At 40.6% G+C, this 12315-nt stretch overlaps 1 protein-coding gene across 1 annotated transcript in view; it reads right to left on the bottom strand.

Annotated features, from left to right (window-relative positions):
- Positions 1-12315, bottom strand: part of PIP4K2A (phosphatidylinositol-5-phosphate 4-kinase type 2 alpha) — a 1425784-nt gene that overhangs the window by 708752 nt on the left and 704717 nt on the right.

Genomic DNA, 12315 nt, shown 5'->3' with positions numbered 1-12315 from the left:
GAATGGGATATTTCATCAAAAGCCTTGGCCTGGTCAAGTTAAGTTGCGTGCACAGTCTTGCCTTCATCCAATGCTTTGATGAGCCTCTCAAAAAAGTCCATCAAATTTACTAGGCATGAACTTCCTTTAACAAAGCCGAACTGTGATGGGTCCAACGTTTACAGGTTACCTATGGCCTCATTTATCATTCAAACCAAATAGGAGGATGAAAAATAGCACCAAACCTCTCTAGCCCCAACGAGCTAGAGCAACTTAATAAAAACAAAAGTGGTACTGCGGGGAACTACAGGAAAAATTTCCACCTGGGAGAGCTTCATTAAAAAAAGATTTTATTGAGAAAACCACACAATAAAAATTAACACATCAACTGTTCTCACTGCATTGTCATCCACAACACCAGACTTCATCAGACTAAAAGTAATTAAAAAATCAAACACTTTGAATGCCCTCAAAACCAACATTATAATTAATCAATTAAATAGTCTTAAAGGGAAAGAGTACATACAAAAGCAGTTCTGTAAATCCTTCACACATAACATCTGCAACCATTGATACATATTTAATAAAAAAAATCCCCAAACCTAAGAGAGAATACTATAGAAAATGTAAAACACCCCAAATATCATTCCAAAGCTATGCCAAGTGAATATATAAATAAATAAATACAATGTGTACAGTACAAGTTATGAATGTAAAACCCATGTGAACAAATATAAAAAAGATCTAAAAACTCTTAAAAAAGAATTAATAGTAAAAATATAATTCAAATTATAAAAACGGAATAAGTTATTTTAAAAGAAAAGGGATGATTAATCTAAAACCCTAATGAGCTATCTTTTTAGTACTATAGTCTAGCTGATCTAAGCTTCAACGCTGGGGCAATAGAAATGTATTCATTTAACCCAAGATATCTACTGGCCTCCAAAATAATTTGCCAGTACATTTCTCTATATTCCGTCCTGGTTTCTCATTGCCTATCCCTAGGATCTTGTAAAATTTCTTCTAGCACAAAGAAATGTAAAAAAAGGCCTGGATACATTTTGTGGTATGCTTATAGAGCACGTTAGTGTTGTCCTTCCTAGAAATAGCATACAGATGCTCATATATTCGCTTCTTTAGCTTGCGTTCAGTTTTCCACCACATAAAATGCCTCGCACGTTTTACACTGGGCAAGATATATAACTCCCTTAGTATCACAAATCGAAAAAGTTCTGGCTTGAATGTACCTATCCCGCCCTTTCACATATACTGAGTCAGTATTAAGAAAAGATGGACACTGAGTGCAAGCCCACATTTAAAAGTACCCGCCTTTTTTCTACTAAAAATTTAATTTAATTTAATTTAATCAATTTAAGACAGTTACCAAAGAGCACTTAAAAAGTCACTGGTCCTGCCACTGCACTCTCCCTCCTTAAACATCCCCTACTTCCCATACCTTAATCTACTTTCTGCCCTTAACTCACTCTTCTCACTAGCTCTCTCTAATCTCCATAGACTACTCTTTCTACCGTCTTCTAAAATCTATTAAGCAAATTGCCTCAGAGAAACATTCTATTGTAATTGTCTTGCCTTCATGCAAATACATTATGATAAAACTTCAGGTTTGCAACCACTCTACCCAAAAACTATATTCATCTTAATGACATATTTTCTTTTTATACATCTTGAAACAGTTTTGCTATACTCCTGATTATTGACATTGTATAAGATTGTATTGCTATTTAATGCCTTGTAATAACGTGAACATTGCTGCTTAATGCTAATCTCTTACAATGAAAATTGTATAATATGTTGAGCTTTTCTCTCCAGGTCTCCGCTGAAAAAGTGCTCTTCAGCTCAGTTGGATAATCCCGGTCAATAACAGATGTAAAATAAATAAATTCTCTTCTTCTTTTCGGCTTTTCCCGGTTAGGGGTTGTCACAGCGGATCACCTGTCTGCTCATGATTGGCAGCGGAGTTTTACGGCAAGTTTAGTTGCCAGGAAAGGTCTATATTAGGAAACAATCGAACTTTCAAAATTTCCGAAAGTGTTCTAATATTTCGACCTGTTTTTTTGCAAAACGCTGAAAATATCGAAGAAACAGAAAAACCATTTTTTTTCCAGGTGTTAGAAATCTGGTTGTCCATTTTTTGTTGCTCGCATTTTCAAGCGCCTGTGGTGAAAAGTTACGGGTTGGGTTCAAATGAGAAGTGTGCGATTGTGTGGATGTGAGAGGTTGGTGGCGGGTTAACAGTGAGTTAGGGTTGGGTGCTGGTCAGGAAGTAAAAAGCGATTGTGTGGATGTGAGGGGTTAGGTGGGGTAGGGTGAGTTAGGAAGCAGCTGGGTGAGGTGACTGTGCTGGATACTGATGTGATCGTTAGGATTTGGGTTAAGGTAAGTGGATAGTTAGTGGTAGTATGTATAGTTTAGTGTAGTGGTTAGGTGTGGGGAGTTTAGGTGTATGTGTGTGGATTGCTGTTTGTTTTGGTACCAGATGCTAACCATGTTGTGTGTATGTGTTTTGGTTTTTCCCTAGGAAAAAATTTGCTGTTCTGTATGTTCCATGTTTTAGATTTTCGATTAATAGGGGTCAATATTAGAACACTCAAAATTTTGAAAGTTGATTCTTAATCATAGACCCAAGTTGCCAGCCCGGCACCCAACCTTCCACAGAAGGCACACACACGCGCTCACACCTAAGGTCAATTTAGAGTATCCAATCCACCTACAGCATGTCTTTGGAGATGTGGAATGAAACTCAGAGCACCTGGAGGAAACCCACACGCATACCACAGGAGGACATGCAGAAACTTCTACACAGAAGGCACTCCAGCCGAGATCAAACTGAGAACCTCAATAAAACTTTAATTCTGTTATTACCTTTTTCTAACTGTCCTTAATGTTGTTACTTTTCCACAAAAACAAACATGATGGGATTCAAAAATCACCTCTAAGTCCGGAGAAGCCAGCCAAGCAGTCCAATTTTTCAGGAACCAACATTTTAATCAAATTGACATCACTATTATAATTCAAGATCAGGGCTCCTTGGTAGTTATTATCATTTCCCATGATCAAATATAATTGCTATCCATCATTCTTATATAATCGTACGTTGTTGACCACATGCTTCAAACAATACTCACTGCATTTCCCCAGATAGAACTAAACCTGTTTCTTCCTACCATCCTTCACCTCTTTAATCACGCCCCTCATTCAACTGCCTAGATATCTCGCGCTTTCAAGAACACGCTTTTTTAAAACTCACATTCATTGTTAAATCTTGTTCATCAGGTCATCCTAGATACCCTGATGAACTAACGTCTTTTGCACTTGTATAAAACAAATAGAGTTAGAGAAGGAGAATGTTTCTATATGGACAGAGTCAATTTTAAAAATACTAACACCTAAACAGTTTAAAACATCTTAGAAATGTTATAGGCAGGTAAAACGAAAATCAGTAGTGGAACCAATCAATGAATTCCATTAATTTCTCTCTTGTTCCAGTCCAAAAAATACAAATGTCATCTAGGTACTATCTATAGTAATTCCAATAACCTATATATTGGGATTTAAAACAAATTTGTTCTTATTATTGGGCAAAACAATATCAGCACAGAGTAGGGGCAACAGCATGTCCTCATGGCTATCCCTCTAGTTTGTTTGTAAAACTCCCCTTCAAAATGTATAAAATTATTTCTTAAAACAAGCCCATTAACTCTAAATATACTCTAAATGCATTATGATCAAATCCACCATTTTCACTGAGTGCTTCTTCAAACCAACTAAAAACCAACATCATGGGGAATAACTGTAACAAATAAATCTACTATGTCCATTGTTACAAAAGTTAAACTCAGTGTATAACTCACAAGAATTCATGGCCTTAAGGAAATCCTGCAAAAGTCTTTTAAAATTCCTTCTTGGCTCTATACAAACTTTTTAAGTTTAAAGTCTAAGAATTGTAGCCAACGTGGTAGGTTTTAGAGCCAACTGCAGCTACAATGGGTCTAAGCAGGGGGTCTACCTATGTCCCCTCATTTATCATGTCCATAATGATTCTTTCCATGGCTTTACACATGAGGCTGGTCGGGGCCTGCAGTTACTTGAATCAGTGGTCAGACCTCACTCTGTGCAGAGTGGAATGATTAGAAAGCCATCTCCTACGTTCCTTGGGCAAAAAGCATCCTGGGATGTTATTGGGGTCCATTGATACAAAGTGTTTTTGACCTTACCAAAAAGTGCATTGATGACCTGTTCCCTAACAGTAATGGTTGGGGGATTGTAGGTGGTATTTCCTTTGGATTATCAGTGAGAGGGGGAGATTTGTTCAGTTGAACCAGTCAGACAAAAAGTTACAACCCACCCAGTTCAGTGTGGGTGATACCCATTTTACAACAGGTTCTGGAGCATTGCTGCATATTTGCCCTGAAGTTACAGACATAGCTAGAGAAAAGCTTTGTGAAGTTGTCCTTTGCCTAAGAACCTATTTCTTCTCCAAATTTAGCCTTTGAAGTATTAATAAACCCTCTTACATGCCTGTTTAGATTGGTCAAAGAGCTTTTAGTATGTATGGCTTTGTTCTTCCTATGTTTGGCCAAGATGTTTTCTTTTTTGTTGTATAAATCGATTGAAACTGTGATTCCAATGGCCAGGGTGGCTTGTCTTTCGAGTCTGTCTGATTCTTAATATGAGTGAGTGGATCTCATTCTATACAGCTTTTTATATGGCTTTGCAGAGATTTTGTTAATAACTCGGCATATGGTATGGAATTTTACTGGGTTTAGGGGTGCCCTTAGTTTGTGTCAAGGTGTCACGTAGTAGAGAGACATTAGCCATGGAATAGTTACTAAAGACTTTTTGTTTCGCTGGATCCCCCGATTTAAATTTTATTTCAAGCAATACTGCATCATGGTCAGATCTGATGAGTGAAAAGATTACATTGTATGAGGAGCATCAGCTCTGGGCATGTTCGCATAATTACAAGGTGAAGGATGTTTGCACTCTGGTAAAAGGAAGAATTTGGAAAAAATTTTAAATTTTCATGAATCACTGCCAACATCTCTTTTGACTGATGTGCAGATGCAATTCCCGGGATGCCCATTGCCCTTGAATGCATCTGCCCTCCATGTACCCCATCCATGATCTGAAGCGTCTGTTGTAATGGTTTGGCTTGTTTGAGGTTTGTTGAAAGACATGCCTTTGTTTAGCTTATTGCTTGTGCCTACAAAAATTCCTTTTGTAGACATGGGATGAGTGGAATAATTGCTTCTAAGTTGTGGCTGTGTTGAAACCATAAACTTTTTAGGTACCATTGTATTTTTCTCATGTGTAGTCTTGCCAGTGGAATCAGAAGAATGCAAGATGCCATGAAACCCAGGGCCTGCAGGATTTTCCTTGCAGTCATCTGGGTGTGCTTTGCTAGGCTTTTGAAGTAATCTGGTAATTGTTCTTGTTTTTCTTCTGTGAGAAAAAAACATTTGTGAGTTTGTGTCCAGTTTGGCTCCTAGAAAAATTATTTGTTGGGATGGCAGTAGTCTTGATTTTTGAATGTTGACTGTGTATCCCAAAGCCTGTAGTAAGTGAATGACATAGTTCAAGTTTCTTATCAAGGCTTGCTTGCTGTCTGCTTGTATAAGGCAGTCCAGGTAAGGGTATATTTGTATCCTCTGGAGTCTGCAGTGTGCAATTATGGATGCCAGGCATTTCGTGAATACTCTGGGCGCAGTAGATAAGCCAAAAGGCAATGCTGAGAATTGATAATGCTCTGACCCTGCAAGAAATCTGAGGTATCTTCTGCAACTGTGTCTGATTGGGACATGCAGGTAATGCCTCCTTGAGGTCCAGAGTAACCAGCCAAGACCCCTTGCCCAGCATGGGAAGAAGTTGCTGTAACGTCAGCATTTTGAATTTTGGCACAATGAGAAAAGTGTTTAGAGTGGACAAGTCCAGTATAGGTCTCCATTGCTTTTCTTTTCTTGGAACAAGGAACAGTCTTGAGTAGAATCCCTGGCCTTGTTCCTGAGGAGGAACCTTTTCTATTGCTTTGATTTGTAGCAGCTTTGAAACCTGTATGAGTGCCTCTGCCCTTTGATTTTGTGGCAGGTTTGGCATGCCTTGTCTTGTTTGTAAGGTATGGAAGTGGAACCTGTAACCTTTGTCTATTATGTCCAGAATCCATTTGTCCTTTGTTAAAACGTGCCAATTTCTTGAAAATAAGGATAATTTTCTGCCTAAAGGTGCTTCTCTTTGAGCCTTGGTCGGCAGTGTCAAAGTCAAGTCATTGTGATTGTCCCTGTGGAGCAGTAGAAGCTCCTGCGCCACTTCTCTGATTAGTCGGTGGCCATTGGCGGCCCTTGTAGGAGCCTCGGTATTGCCCTCTACCTCGAGCACGCCTGTTTTTCCCCTTTGGAACTTGTCAGTGTCTGGAAAGGACCAATTCTTCGAAGGCCAATTCCTGCTGAACCTTGGTGGCTGAACCTGGAGGAAATCTTTGACTGTACTGATTTAGCCTTTTCCTCAATTGATTTCAACACATCCTGAGCATTAGCACCAAATAGCTTGTGTTTTTCCAGAGGTGCATCTAGATGCTTTACTTTAACATGATCTGGCAATGCCTGTTCTTTCAACCAAGCATGTCTACGAATGACAGCCCCTGTCATAGCTGCCCTACATGAAGCTTTCAATGCATCATAACCACACTGTAGAAAATGATTGCTAACCTGCTGAGTATTATGAACCAAATCCTGCAAGGCCTTTCTATCTAAAGGCTCAGGAGAGGCTAACTTTTTCTGCAAATCATCCATCAAGAAATCCTGATACTGAAACATATGAAAAAGACAGTTAAGTGCCCTCATAGCAAGGGTGGTTGAGGTATAAACTTTTTTGCCCCACCTCTCCAGGGACCTAGATTCCCTGTCTGCAGGCAAAGGATTTTTGGCCGTGGAAGTGGCCACTCCTTTGGGCCCCTGGGAAATAGTTTCTAGGTCAACAGAGTGGGCCTTAAAGAGATGTTTATGAGTTTCAGGAACCCTGTAATATCAGTCTGGCTTGACAGGAGCAGGAGGGAGAGAATCAGGACAAGTACTGGAGTCTGAGTACACATCATCCAATACATCTAACACAGGTGGAATAGCTAAAGGCCTGTGCTGGGGTAACTTAAGGAAAGTACAAAGCCTTTTCCTGGAGTCGGACAAATCCTGGCCCTGCCACTGAAAATGCTCTCTCATGGAGTGGAGAATTTCCCCAAAAGAAATATCTTCAGGAGGAGAAGCAGAGGGAATAGATTCATCAGCATCAGAATCCTCGTAGGCCTGGAAGGATTCTTCCTGGGAATCTGAATGACCTGAGTCGCCAGAGGCTTCATCTGAGGAAAAGGTATCTGTCTGCTCAACCCTAGGCCTTTTGTCTGCAGGCGGCTGAGAACCCCTGTCTGGATGAGCCTGAGAGAGCCTCTGATTAATGAAATAAGATCTGCAGCTAAGGTCATGATCTGTTTATCAGAAGTGGGACCCTGAGAAAAAGATTTAGGAGGGAGAGACTTAGCCTGGTTGGCAGCCTTAGCACGTGTGCAGGCCTTGATGGACATAAACACCGGAGGCCTAGCTGCCCCACGTGCAGGAGTAACATTGTCCACCGGTATGGTGTCAGGCAAAACTTGGGTTTCGGTTTCAGGAGGAAAATCAACAACCGGCACCGGGGAAGCCTCCGGGACCGAAGTGTGCGGTAAAGCGGTGTCGTTGGTCTGGAGCGGTTGAATTACCACCTCCGAGGAGACCGATGCACTCACGGTAGGTTTTGGCGTGGTGTCGGTGGAAGTCGCGGGCCGAGAATGTCGGTCCCGGTCCTTCTGTTTTTTGGAAATAAGTGATGTCGGTTGTTCCAACGGCATGATATAGGAGTAATTTTCCCCAAAAAAGTCTTCAGCAAATTCTGCCCGGCGCCCGAGTGTCCGCTTATTGAAGCAAGCACAGGCAGCACAGGCCGAGACGTCATGGTCTGGGCCAAGGCAGGGAAGGCAGTAAGAATGGAAGTCCTTATGAGGCATTTGTTTACCACAAGACAAACAGTTATTAACTTTTGCAGTTTTATCTGACATCGGCTGAGGCAAGAAAAGGTTCCCCAACGGGGTACTTAGCTTTTTGATGACTTCGGGAACTGAAAACACAGGAGCTGACTGACCGGCACTTGCGAACTGCTTCTGCTTCGGGCACCGCGCGGCAAGAAAGACTGAAGAAGATGGCGTCGACTGATGCTTTTATACCCCAGTCGCTCTGACGTCGGGGAAGAGGCGACATCGGCCGACGCCGGACCCAGACTTTGGAATCCGGCTGACCGAAGGGCTGCCTGAGGCAGGACAACCCATATGTAAGGACTGCAGTTGCATTCTTGAAGGACATCTGGGTTTTTGTAACCACTTACCCCAAAAACTATATTCATCTTAGACATATTTTCTTTTTATACATTTTGAATCAGTTTTGCTATACTCCTGATTATTGACATTGTATAAGATTGTATTGCTATTTAATGCCTTGTAATAATAACGTAACATTGCTGCTTAATGCTAATTTACAATGAAAATTGTATAATATGTTGGAGCTTTTCTCTCCAGGTCTCCGCTGAAAAAGTGCTCTTCAGCTCAGTTGGATAATCCTGGTCAACAGATGTAAAATAAATAAATTCTTCTTCTTTCGGCTTTTCCCGGTTAGGGGTTGTCACAGCGGATCACCTGTCTGCTCATGATTGGCAGTGGAGTTTTACGGTGTCGAGTTGCCGGGTCTATATTAGAACACCGAACTTTCAAAATTTCGAGTGTTCTAATATCGACCTGTTTTCAGTGAACGCTGAAAATATCGAAGAAACAGAAAACCATTTTTTTTCCTAGGGGAAGAATTTGGTTGTCCATTTTTGTTGCTTCGGTATTTTCAGTGCTGTGGTGGAAAGTTACGGGTTGGGTTCAGGTAAGTGTGCGATTGTGTGGATGTGAGGGTTATGGCGGGTTAGGTGAGTTAGGGTTAGGGTGCTGGTCAGGGAAGTGTGCGATTGTGTGGATGTGAGGGTTAGGGTGGGGTAGGTGAGTTAGGGCGCGGGTGAGGTGACTGTGCGATACTGATGGACGTTAGGATTTGGGTTAAGGTAAGTGAATAGTTAGTGGTGTATGTACAGTTTAGTGTAGGGTTAGGTGTAAGAGTTTAGGTGTTTGCGTGTGGATTGCTGTTTGTTTGGTGTGCTTGTGTTGTGTGTATGTGTTTTGGAACAGCAAATTTTTTCCCTAAGAAAAAATTTGCTGTTCTGTATGTTCGATGTTTTAAATTTTCGATTAATAGGGGTCAATATTAGAACACTCAAAATTTTGAAAGTTCGGTGTTCTAATATAGACCCAAGTTGCCAGCCCGGCACCCAACCTTCCACAGAAGGCACACACACGCGCTCACACCTAAGGTCAATTTAGAGTATCCAATCCACCTACAGCATGTCTTTGGAGATGTGGAATGAAACTGGAGCACCTGGAGGAAACCCACACGACCACAGGGAGGACATGCAGACTCTACACAGAAGGCACTCCAGCCGAGGATCAAACTGGAGAACCTCAATAAAACTTTTAATTCTGTTATTACCTTTTTCTAACTTGTCCTTAATGTTGTTACTTTTCCTAAAAACAAACATGATGGGATTCCTAAAAAAATCACCTCTAAGTCCGGAAAGCCAGCCAAGCAGTCCAATTTTTCAGAACCAACATTTTAATCAAATTGACATCACTATTATAATTCAAGATCAGGGCTCCTTGGTAGTTATTATCATTCCCATGATCAATATAATTGCTATCCATCATTCTTATATAATCATGTTGTTGACCATGCTTCAAAATACCACTGCATTTCCCCAGATAGAACTAAACCTATTCTTCCTACCATCCTTCACCTCTTTAATCACGTCCTCATTCAACTGCCTAGGATATCTCCTTTCAAGAAATACGTTTTTTTAAAAAAACTCACATTCATTGTTAAAATCTTGTTCATCAGGTCATCCTAGATACCCTGTTGAACTGCCCTTTTTGCACTTGTATAAAACAAATAGGAGTTAGAGAAGAGAATGTTTCTATATGACAGAGTCAATTTTAAAAAAATACTAACACCTAAACAGTTTAAAACATCCTTAGAAATGTTATAGGTAAAACGTAAAAAATCAGTAGTGGAACCAATCAATGAATTCCATTAATTTCTCTCTTGTTCCATTCCAAAAAATACAAATGTCATCTAGGTACTATCTATAGTAATTCCAATAACCTATATATTGGGATTTAAAAACAAATTTTTGTTCCCACATGGGCAAAACAATATCAGCACAGGTAGGGGCACAGCATGTCCTCATGGCTATCCCTCTAGTTTGTTTGTAAAACTCCCCTTCAAAATGTATAAAATTATTTCTTAAAACAAGCCCATTAACTCTAAATATACTCTAAATGCATTATGATCAAATCCACCATTTTCACTGAGTGCTTCTTCAAACCAACTAAAACCAACATCATGGGGAATAACTGTAAATAAATCTACTATGTCCATTGTTACAAAAGTTAAATCCTCAGTGTATAACTCACAAGAATTCATGGCCTTAAGGAAATCCCAAAAGTCTTTTAAAATTCCTTCTTGGCCCATACAAACTTTTTTTAAGTTTAAAGTCTAAGAATTTAGCCAACGGGTAGGTTTTAGAGCCAACTGCAGCTACAATGGGTCTAAGCAGGGGGTCTTACCTATGTCCTCATTTATCATGTCCATAATGATTCTTTCCATGGCTTTACACATGAGGCTGGTCGGGCCTGCAGTTACTTGAATCAGTGGTCAGACCTCCTCTGTGCAGAGGAAAGATTGTAGCCACCTCCCATTCCTTGGGCACAAAGCATCCTGGGATGTTATTGGGGTCCATTGATACAGTGTTTTTGACTTTGCAAAGTGCATTGATAACCTGTTCCCTAGTAATGGTTGGGGGGATTGTGGTAGGTGGTATTTCCTTTGGATTATCAGTGGGAGGGGGGAGACATTTCAGTTGAACCGGTCAGACAAAAAGTTGGCAACAGCCCCCAGTTCAGTGTGGGTGATGCCATTTACAATAGGTTCTGAGCATTGCTGCATATTTGCCCTTAAGTTACAGACATAGCTAGAGAAAGCTTTGTAGTTGTCCTTTGCCTAAGAACCTATTTCTTCTTCAAATTTAGCCTTTGAAGTATTAATAAACCCTCTTACATGCCTGTTTAGATTGGTCAGAGAGCTTTTAGTATGTATGGCTTTGTTCTTCCTATGTTTGGCCAAGATGTTTTCTTTTGTTGTATAACCGATTGAAACTGTGATTCCACCAGGGTGGCTTGTCTTTTGAGTCTGTCTTATTCTTAATATGAGTGAGTGCAACTCATTCTATACAGCTATAAATATGGCTGTGCAGAGATTTTGTAAATAACTCGGCATATGGTATGGTTTTTACTGGGTTTGGGGGTGCTTGTAGTTTAGTCAAGGTGTCACGTAGTAGAGAGACATTAGCCATGGAATAGTTACTAAAGACTTTTTGTTTTGCTGGATCCCCGGATTTAAATTTTATTTCAAGCAATACTGCATCATGGTCAGATCTGATGAGTGAAGACATTACATTGTATGAGGAGCATCAGCTCTGCATGTTCATGAGTACAAGGTGAAGGATGTTTGTACCTCTGGTAGGAGAATGGACTAACTGTTCCAGGATGTTGGTATTAACAAAGTTTAGGAATCACTGGACTTGTGCATTAGAAGGGCTGTAGGATTCCAATCTGTAGAGGAGAGGTTGAGATCCCCCATCTATATCATACTGGGTTGAATTGTGAGAGACTCTAGTACACTGATATAGGTAGTATGGTTTTTCTGGGGCATGGTGGGAACCTAAAGCATGCAAGGATATGGTGCAAGACCCTGTTTACAGTGAGTTTCACATGTATGCATTCCAGTGGGTTATATAGATATGAGGTTGGTTTTAATGAAGACTGAGACTCCTCCACCTTTAGTTCCCCCTGTGCAGTAGCTGGTTTAAAGGTGTGGAAGGCATATACCCTTGTATTGCTGGTTTACTCTCCATAACTTTAAACCATGTCTTCACTATTTGCGGATTTGGCCTAGTGGTGTGTTGCTCTGATGCTAGTGCAGAGGTTCTGGGTTCAATACTTGACAGTGATATCTTTGGGGGTTGGGAGGGTGGCTTAATGGCTAAGGTGTTTGCCTTACAAACACAAGGTGTAGGGTTTGAGTCTCACAAGGGATAACTGGCTAGGCTTAAAATGACTTGTAGGGGCATTTAGCCTAGTACTACAATATGAAC

This window comes from Protopterus annectens, chromosome 3.part0, assembly GCF_019279795.1.
Source record: "Protopterus annectens isolate FY-2018-M chromosome 3.part0, PAN1.0, whole genome shotgun sequence".
Classification (NCBI taxonomy): Eukaryota; Metazoa; Chordata; order Ceratodontiformes; family Protopteridae; genus Protopterus; species Protopterus annectens.
Note: the sequence above shows the minus strand (reverse complement) of the source record. Positions and strands in the feature narration are given on the sequence as shown.